This window comes from Trachypithecus francoisi, unplaced genomic scaffold (assembly GCF_009764315.1).
Source record: "Trachypithecus francoisi isolate TF-2019V2 unplaced genomic scaffold, Tfra_2.0 Lachesis_group16, whole genome shotgun sequence".
In the NCBI taxonomy this organism is placed as follows: Eukaryota; Metazoa; Chordata; class Mammalia; order Primates; family Cercopithecidae; genus Trachypithecus; species Trachypithecus francoisi.
Genome location: NW_022681461.1, coordinates 81,891,888 through 81,901,891, shown reverse-complemented (window position 1 = coordinate 81,901,891; position 10,004 = coordinate 81,891,888).

The following is a 10,004-nucleotide window of genomic DNA, read 5'->3' as shown; positions in this document are numbered from 1 at the left end:
AGGAACACTGCAAGCAGAGATGACAGTAAGAGCAATGGCCCTGAGTCAGGAGTGTGCATGGTGCGGTGAGCATAGAAAGGAGACAAAAGAAGCTGGAATGGAGTGAGGTAATGCACAAATGTAAGAAAGAAAATTTAAGAGGTAACTGGGGGCCACATAACATAGTGAGATGAGGGTTATCAAGGAAATTCTTAAATTATGAAACTTTATATCCAAATTTTACAAGAAAGCAAGGAGCTGGACAGGCTCTCTACAGTTTTTCAGCAATCTCAAGGTAGGTGTATCCCCAAGGGCAATGACGACTAACAAGTGAACAAAACAGGGAGAATTTCAAAGGTCTATTGACCTGTATGAAACATACATGGAAACAACTTAAAGCTAAGAAGGTGGGGCTGGGATTTCCTGGAGACCCAAAATATGGCTCAGAAATAATTTGCATTCTATCTGTCTGTCTATCTCTCTATCTATCTGTCCATCCATCCATCCATCCATCCATCCACATGTAAAAGCATATTCCTAAAAATATGTTAGAAAATGCCAGTGGGGGCCGGGCGTGGTGGCTCACGCCTGTAATCCCAGCACTTTGGGAGGCCAAGGTGGGCGGATCATGAGGTCAAGAGATTGAGACCATCCTGGACAACATGGTGAAAACCCGTCTCTACTAAAAATACTAAGAAAAAAAAAAATTAGCTGGGCGTGGTGGCGGGCACCTGTAGTCCCAGCTACTCGGGAGGCTGAGGCAGGAGAATGGCGTGAACCCAGGAGGCGGAGCTTGCAGTGAGCCGAGATCGTGCCACTGCACTCCAGCCTAGGCGACGGAGCGAGACTCCATATCAAAAAAAAGAAAAAGAAAGAAAGAAAAGAAAATGCCAGTGGGTATCCTCACTGGGTAACCAAGCATGAAAAATGACTATATCTGCTTCACTTCTGCAATTAGTTTCGTTTCAAAAAACTGCATGTAGAGACTTGCAACTGTAGAGGAAATCAGTAATTTGAATTGTTCTGCTAGACTCAGAAATACTCCAGATTATTTGGCAGTTTGATTTCTTCCAGTTTGCATTGCATTTGCATTTTAATACAGTGTCAATAGACATGACTATCTTATTTGAACATTTTATTCCTTTCCTTTACAAAGCAGTTATTCTGATCAGAGGATAAAATAACTTAAAATCCAGTTTCTGATGGAAATCAGACCAACTGATTGACATACATTTAAAAAGAAATCCTGCTTCAAGATATATGTGTAATAGAGTCAGATGATATACTCCTGCTGCTTCAGAAAAGATGAATTACTATAAATGCTGCCCAAACAAGAGGAGAAACTTCAAAATATTGGCATCTGAAAAACACAGCTTAACCAAGGAGGGAAAACTATGTAGTATGTAGATGTACTGTCCTTTAAACTACAGATGTCTTAAGAGGATTTCATATTTGTCAATTTGTAAGACATTGTTGTATATGCATTCTGTGACAGACTGTGCTAGGCACTAGGATAATTTAGTCTAGTGAGGAAGTATGATAAGTGAAATAACTATATTACAAATAGGATGAAAGAAGTAAGCACACAGAGGTGGGGGGAGGTACTGTAGAAACAAAGAAAAGACTAGAAAACTTGGAAAGTCTTCTTGAAAAGGATGTTGCCTGGGATAACTTGAAAATCAAAATGTGACAGATGGTACCATGGGAAGATTCTTGGAAAAGAATCAAGAGTTCCCATTTTCAATATGAACTCTGATACTAACTAAACTGTAGCTTGAAAGATAATAGGAAGTGTGTATGAAAGGATTAGATAGGAAGAATAGATAAAATGAAAGAGAAGAATGCTCAACACAAGCTGGGTAGAAAAGACTGAAAGTTCCTAGGAGTATGACTGTTGCCTTTTGACCAGCTACGCCTGGGGTGCCACATAGCGTGGGTTTCCTGACCTTAAGAGATGCAATGATAGCAATTTTAATATCTTTCCTGCAAATCCTCCACGCTTTATGGACTTTTCCAGCTCCTCACCAACAATTTTTGAAAGCAAAGGGTCATCTAATCCATTGATTTCTCAATGCATGGTTCCAGAATCTCCTGCAACAGTCACTAGGGGTTCTTATTCAAATGTGGAACCTCATTGTTGCCGAATCAGAATACCTGGGGCTTGAGTCTGGAGATCTTTATAGGAAAACACTGGATGATAGAACGCTCTTTTCTAGGTGATTGTTTTGTACCAACTCATTGAACTGACTTGTTTAACCATTCCAGCATCCTTGCGATCCAGAGAAACCAGTAACCACACTTGCACTCCCAGACAAGAATACTACGGTGACTGAAACCCATGGCTGTCAATTCCCAATTGAGTGGGTTTTCCCATTTTTTTGGTGTACTCTCCCCTGTCTGATCCAATTTATTTGTGTTTAAACTTTATTTAGTGTTTGCAGATATAACAGAAATTTTTATGTTGTTAAGAAGCAAAGTAGGAACTTAATTTGTGCAAATTATAATACTGTTGATCTTATATGTGAGCAAAAATATTCATGAAAAATCCTGAAAGGAAATGAAACCAAATATTAGCCATTTGTGTCTTCATGAGGTAAGATTATTGTTGGTTTTATTCATCTTTCTTTTTCCACAGTTTGCATCCTCTAAAATAAGCATATATTTTATCATTAAAAATAACACAGTAATTTCATTTCACATGGGACAAAATTAAAATGGAAATACCTAAAGCTGTAAGTCACCTGCAGAGAGCTGTCAAACCTCTGATGAATTGTATTTTTAAGCTTATTTAACAACCTTTTTTGGCTCTTGCCTCCCAGATGGTATGGATATTCTCAACTGTTAAATACAGTAAGAAACTCTTCTTCAAAGGTTTCTCTCTCTTAAGTTTCCTTGTCCTGTTTTCCCTGCTTTCAAGTCCAGACTTCCGTATGCTCTGTGTCCCCCTGCCCTGATAAACAACCTTCCCACCAGTCCTTATCTATAGAGCCCACATTCCACATCTGCTACCCACTCTGTGAATTACCCTTCCCATTGCAATGGCTACTCCCACTGAAACTGATCTCCCCGCCTTCCCACTGGTGTAACCCCACTCCTGCACTTTTCAAATTAGCCAACCAGGTTCAGCATAGATTGTGCGGCCCAACTCCAGCCAATGGAGGCAGGACACAGTAACAGGGACAAACTGCGTTAGAGATAATAAAAACCTCTGCTTTCCTTTGTACTGGGTGCTCTCACCACTGCTCCATAAGCGAGACGTACCCTCCTGCAGAAGTAAATTTGCCTTGCTGAGAGAACCTTTGTCCTCTGTCTCAGTGTTAGTTCTTTGCGGCACCGAGCATTTGTTTCCAACATCAACAGTCTCTGACTGTATCTGATATCTGAAGATGTCCTTTGATCATCAACCTTTGCCCTGCTTTCCCTGAAAACATTAAGTCATCAGAAACTGCCTCAGGATCACAAGGGGTTTGGAAGGTTTTAGTTTGAGGGATCAGTGGAAATCACAGGTGGTAACAACATGTGTTGTACTTTTTTATAATATTATAACATATACATTTCTCATGTTACTAAATAGATTTTAGAAACATCATTGAACCAAAAGATTCCTGACACTAAAATCGTCAGAGTATGGATGTGTTTTGCTCAGACCATGCATCTGCTTCAAATCACTCAAAATACGTTTTTGGTCTCATGACACATTTAGTTTTTATTTTTTTAAGTTTCATTTTGTTTTTAATTGACACAAAATAATTGAGTATATTTATGAGGTACAGTGTGATGTTTTGATATATTTATGCATTGTATAATGATCAAATCAGGGTAATTAGCATATCCATCACTTCAAACACTTGTCATTTCTTCATGGTGACAACATTCAAAATCCTTTGTTCTAGCTAATTTGAAATAAATGATACTTTGTTTATTTTAACTATAGTTACACTAATGTGCAAAAAAATCAGAATTCATTTATCCTGTCTAACTGTAACTCTCTTTTAACCAACCTTTCTCCATCCCCCTCTCCCCACTACCCTTCCCAGCCTCTGGTAACCACTATTCTACTCTCTACTTCTATGAGGCTCTGCTCGCTATTTCCTCAATTTCCTCCTCCTCTAATCTCATTGTCCTGTTATATAATTAGTCACACTTAGGGAAAGCAGTGATAAGGGGCAACATAAGTTTAGGTGAAAAACACATACTTTCAGTCCTCATGAAGGTATTGCTGTCAAGCCTGATGATTCATATGAAGGAGTTTATGAGAAAATAATCAATAACACCAACTTTTTAAACAGCAAACTTGTAATAACAGATGAGTTTGACCAAATTTTTGTGAAAGTACCAATTCAAGGAGTCTTCTTATTCCCCTGTCCCACCTTAGAAGATATAGTCCCTGCAGGTCCTGTATAAGGTATAGAAAATAAACATCCATCAGGCTTGGATAATCTTAGGAAACTCCTATAGATCTGAGGGTCAAAATATTTGCAGATGGACCTGAATCCTCAACAGGGTATTGATATATCACTTGACAATCTCTCTGTTTTCTTCCTTGATAAATCAGATGGCACTCAAACGCTAGACAAATTCTAAACCTGAAGAAAGAGGAAGGCAAAATAGTCTGGGAAAATGAAATAGCAAGTAACTACAGGTAATACATAGGAAAACACTGGATAATAGAAGGCTCTAATAGTGCCCATTCCTGGACACCAGGAATAACAGCCCCAGAAAAGTTCCCTGCTCTTCCAGTAGGGAGCTTATTATAGCTCCTCCAATTTTAGTTAAACCCCTCATAGTAAAACTCCTTATGCAGTTTTTATATTACAATTTTGTATTTCTTTCATTGAGTAACATATTATCTTTACATCAACCCCCAAAATATTTCATTTTGGGCTTTAGAAAAGATAAAGCTGATTCAGAAAATAAGAGTGTAAAAAGGCACTCTTCCTAACTCTGAGTTCAGTTATATCATGTTATGTTGAAATCAGCCACAGTGAGAGCACTTTAAACCATAGAAATCAATAATCACTACACATCAGAACCCTCACCCCCAGCTCCCACCTGATAACCATGCTCCCATGGCCTGGATCTTAGCACAGATGTCCTTCATTGGTTCCCACTGGCAGCATGATGATCTAGATACAACACTGCAGCTTGGAAAGACAAGAGAAAGCCAAATTTCCCACTCATAGGAATTCCAATGTGACTCAAAGTATAACTCAAAGAATACCGTCCTCCTGTCTTAACTCAGAGGAACAAGAAGACAAAGGTGAAGAAGACTACAGAGGAGGAGGAAGTGAGAAAGAAAAGAAGAAAAAGGAGGGAAAAAGAAAGAGAATGAAAAAATGGCTTGTCTAAAGTTCTGTTCTTTCCACAGTGGTCAAAATGCATGGCCATTTATCATTCTTTGTTTCAGAGAGACTTTTACTGTGAATTTTATTTATCTGTTTCTCTTTTTTATACTGGTGTTAGAGTACCCTACAACATGCCAAATTATTAGAACAGGCAAATTCTGGACCACACTTAGCTTCTACACCTCCAAATCCAAGACTGTTCACCCCCACAAGGGCCCTAATGCCATTAAAGAGATACAATAAAACATTCTACTTCCAAGAATCAAGAGAAAGAAAGAAGAGATTCTCAGATACAAAAGAAACAGCCATAGACAAAATAAGATTGGGGAAAAGATATTGAACTTGAATCATTGTTTTTGGAGAAACCCAATAATTTAGATTAGATTCATTAAGAAGTTGCTTTTTGGCAGATTAAATTTCTTAGGAAACTGCTAATGACTACAATGTCTCAAAGATCCTTAGATATAGTTTATCTCAGTTTACTACTAGTCAAAAACTCATATCCTTTTGAGTATATTCTCTTGAGACTTTTAAATATCAGAAACATAGCCAAATATCAAAATTTCTCACAGGTAGTTCAAATTAGATGGTTTCATAAATTATATCAATGGTGCAGAAAATACTCTGCAGTCTCAGGATATAGGATGATTTCTATAAGTCCATGTATACTTCGCTGGTGTATTGCAGGTGTCCCCACAAATCATCACAAAAAGAAGGTGAAGCTGAAATACCTGTATTATAATTTGCAATTTGCTTCATATTTCCAGTGTGTTACTGCTTTGATATTCTGTTCAAACAAGCAAAAATAAGTAATTCTCAGTTACTCTTGGTAACACCACAAACATTTTTCTAATAAAAAAAGAATCAAAAAACATAAAATGGAAGTCTCCAGTTGAACAGGGGTCTTGGTCTATTTTGATTACTAATATATCCCTGGTGTTTAGAATAGTGCTTAGGAAAGTAGATACTAAATAAATATTTGTTGAATGAATGATTAAACAAATGAATACAAATTTTAGATTAATAATCTTTACTAGTTTTCTACCGGTTTCATTGCAGTTTGATTGAACCCACATGATTGCCTTTTCTCTTTCTATATTCCATGGTAGATGTACACTTCTGTCACAGAGAAGCAAAATAAATCTTTGGAACTTCATATTTCTAATTCATGATTTAAAATTCTACAAATTAAAACCTCTTCTTCCTAAGAACCCCTTTTCACCTAAAAAGTTCATCATGTCAGAAAATCCCTTAACCAAAAACATATCCAAGTAAAATTATACCAAGAGACCAATTTATATTTACAATCTTGCTTATTAAAATATATATTTATGTATTTCTGCCACCTTTTTTCTATTTAAAAAAGCACAGCCAATCAAAAACAGAAATAAAGACAATCTGGTTTGAAAGGAACACCCCATACCCTTTTACTAAGTACCTGAACTTATTTGAGATTTTCAGCAATGTCAAGAAGCTGTGAATACACGGAACACAAAGGAGCAATCATGTCTTAAAGGAAGAAAAGGCAATCATTTCTTAAAGGAAGATATGAAAAGCAGAAGAAATACCGTGTCTATTCTGGAAATCTATTAGGGAATATTTTGTCAAAACCAGTTAATGAGTACTTTGGAAACACACATATTTGAGAAGGAGAATCAACTTAATTACCATTGTCAATCCAAGTCTTAATTGTACAGGTAATTAATGCTAATTAGTTCAGTACACATTCTATTAAATTAAATGAACAAGTAATTTCATTTAAACTAAGCATGCCCATAGATGTCTACAAATGCAAGTATATAAAAAAAGAGATAGCTAGTGTTAATTTTCAGGAAGATCAAAATATATGAAATTAGCCCTTTTTATTTGGAAAATTAAATTCTAAACTTCCCCTTGTACATCAAGAAATTAAGACCTTTCTCACTTGAAAATACAGAAATTTGATTTTGAAAGTGTCCAAGCTTCCAACTCTGTTATAGAAAAATTTATAGTTTTAGGAAACAAATTTTCTTAAATTCCCTTATATAAATTCTTTAAATTAGTGTTTCCCTAATTTGGCTGTGTAATAGATTCTCCTGGGGAGCTTTTCGAAAATACAGTTCTCGGGATTCCTGCCTAGATCTACAGAGTCAGAACTTGTACAGGAGGAGCCCAGGAATCCTCATTTCTTTAAAGAATATTTTTTTCCACGTGATTCTGATGTGCAAACAAGCTTGTGAATAAAACATTCTAGGTATGTAAGTATCTCCTACCATCACTCCCTGTCCCCACTCTCATTCTTCCATATTTTCCAAGAAGCAATTCTACATAAATATCAAGTCAATTATCAAATTTGGAGAGTTTATATTTGTGTAACTTAGCCTATAATCCACAAAGAATTTACAAATTCACTCTTGAGGGCCCTGTGAGCTATCTGAAGATGATTTTTCATTCTCCATAGCTTGCCAACAAACCACCAACTAGGAGAAAAACCAGGGGCAGAGTCTCTTCCAGAGTCCCCAGAAAGAATCAACCCTGCTGACACCCTGATCTTGGAACTGTAAGATTGTAAAACAATAAATTTTTGTTACTTAAGCCACCCAGTTGTGGTACTTTGTTAAGACAATACCAGGAAACTAATACATGGGCTCATCACCAGAGCCAGGTGAAAGCAATACTCTGGTCAGGCTTGAGTCACGGGCAGGCCACAACACCAGGAGTGGAATGATAGCACTGGGACAAGTTGAGGGGAGGGGTGCTTCTCGTGTTAAGTTAGAGTTGGAGGATGTATGGGAGCTGGGTAGAATAAACTTCAGCTGTCAACTATATCGTTCTCATCTTTTCTCAATTTTAAGGGCATGAAGGCTCGCTTCATTTATAACATTGAAAATGACCGTGGTTTCCTTCCCAAGTTGAATGAAGCAATGATAATGTAAGATCCCTGGTAAATAATTACAATGATATCTCAGTAATCAGTGTATTTGATCTAAATCTTCTACTTACTTTTCATGATATATAAGGGAGGTTTTGCTATATTAATATATTCAAAACATACCAAAGTAATAGATTGAACATATGTAGAAATTCTAGTAAAAGCTAAACTTTGGAGTGGGTATGTAAAAAAAAAAAAAAAACCAAAAATGAAACTAGTTTTCAGGTTGAAGCAAATTCTGTGTAGTACTAATATGTGAAAAGCATGGAACTGTGCTTCAGAGGAGAGTTGAAGACACCACTGGTATTAATGTATATGCTGAGATAATAAAGGTTAAGCCATTGGTATATATATTCACGAAATGGGCCATTAACATTGTTTGTTTTATATTTAACTCTGTAGGGTCTACTAATTTACAATTAAATTAAAAAATCCACTAGAACTAATGAGCTAATAACTGCAAAGAACTCTGAGTATGGATAAAAGGCACCAAGGGAGGACAAATTTCTGTTTGTGAAAATCGAAACATTTGAGACTAATTATACCCTTGGCCAGAACTGACTTGTAATCAGTTATGATGACTAGCTCATTAATGCTTTACTACGGGATTACTAAATAACGTGTTGAAAGCCATTTCACTTATCAAATTTGAATATACTTGAGAGCAGAAATTTTCTGGTATCTGCCTCAATGCAGCAGATTGTCTTTTTTCATTAAAATTTAAAGGATTCTAATGAGTCCTATAATATAATGGACCTCTGGATTGTCAGAATTTTCATTTCAGTTTTAAACTTGAGTGGTAGGTGAATGCATTTCTAAAACAGAGGGGAAAGAATAAATAAAAGAATTCCTTTAAGTCTGTGTGTGAAGATAGTTGTGGGACTAGGCTCAGTGTAATGGAGATTTAAATGCTTGGTTTTCAGTGTGAGAGTCCTGAGCTTTCCAAACAAAGCCTTAAAGGAGGTGCCAGCATTTCTCCCAGTATGGGATTTGTCAATCAAATGTTCTGGAAAAGGTAGGAATACATGTACATATATACATATATGTGTGTATACATAATTTCTAATTTTCAAATCCACAGAAAAATGGAAAGAACATGTAAATGTACAACAGTACAATGAACACCATTATATCATTCACTGTCATTCCAGCAGGTATATTTTGACTTACTTTTATAAATGTTTGAATCTAATGTTTACATTTAATAGTTACATTAGGAAATGTCAATCGGTAATCCAAATGGTGGGAATTTAGATGATGTTAATTTATTTTTAATTTACTCCTATACATATTCTAAAACAATGGTTATGCATTGTATTGGTCTGAATGTCCCCCAAAATTCATACTATAGTTTGAATGTTCCCCAAAATTCATGTGCTAAAACTTAATTGCCAATGCAATAATATTAAGAGGTGGGGGTTTTAGGTAGTTTATTACCGAGGGTGAAGTCTTCATGGATGGGGTTAACATCTTATAAAAGAGCTTGAAGAACGAAGTTCCTTCATTCTGTCCCTTCTGCCCTGTGAGGAAATAGTGTTCCTCCTCTGAAGGAAGCACCAACGGGCATGATCTTGAAAGCTGAGAACAGTCCCCGCCAGACACCAGACCTGCCAGTGCCTTGATGTTGGACTTCCCAGCCTCCAGAACTAGAAGAAGTAATTTTCTGTTGTTTATAAGTTACCTGTTCTCAGGTATTTTATTACCAATGGACTAAGACAACTTATATAAATAAAAAAAGAGCATGACATCCTGGAAAACATTTCTTACTG